Below are 470 nucleotides of genomic sequence, written 5' to 3'. Positions count from 1 at the left end.
AAAACACTATCCTGAGGGCTCAGAAAAAAAAGGAAAATAACTCTGATACCTAGAAATTACCTCCTGAAGCATCAGAGATAGTAAGAAACTGAATATACTCACATAGAGAAAATATTCAGTATCTGTGGATTGCACAACAGACAATAACGCCCTAAACAAGGCATTAATAGGCTCTGAGTTCATTGCATCTCCTGAATGGACTATGTTAAGTTCCTTTACCTGCTTTTACATCTGCAAAAAAGTAAAATTTCAATGGTTAATACTGACACACGATTCACTGCGACTTGTTCTGTGGGCTCATGCAAAGATTCCATCAAAGTATCCATTGGAGAATGTAAAATCCACCTTATGGATAATGGAAGGGGCTAGCTCAAAAAAAAAGGGCAACACGCTGAGATACAAAGGTTCTAGGAGACGTGATAGTGAAGGAATGGAAATCAAGCCCACACTAGGTGCTTGAGGCAAAAAAA

This window comes from Microtus ochrogaster, unplaced genomic scaffold (assembly GCF_000317375.1).
Source record: "Microtus ochrogaster isolate Prairie Vole_2 unplaced genomic scaffold, MicOch1.0 UNK34, whole genome shotgun sequence".
In the NCBI taxonomy this organism is placed as follows: Eukaryota; Metazoa; Chordata; class Mammalia; order Rodentia; family Cricetidae; genus Microtus; species Microtus ochrogaster.
Note: the sequence above shows the minus strand (reverse complement) of the source record.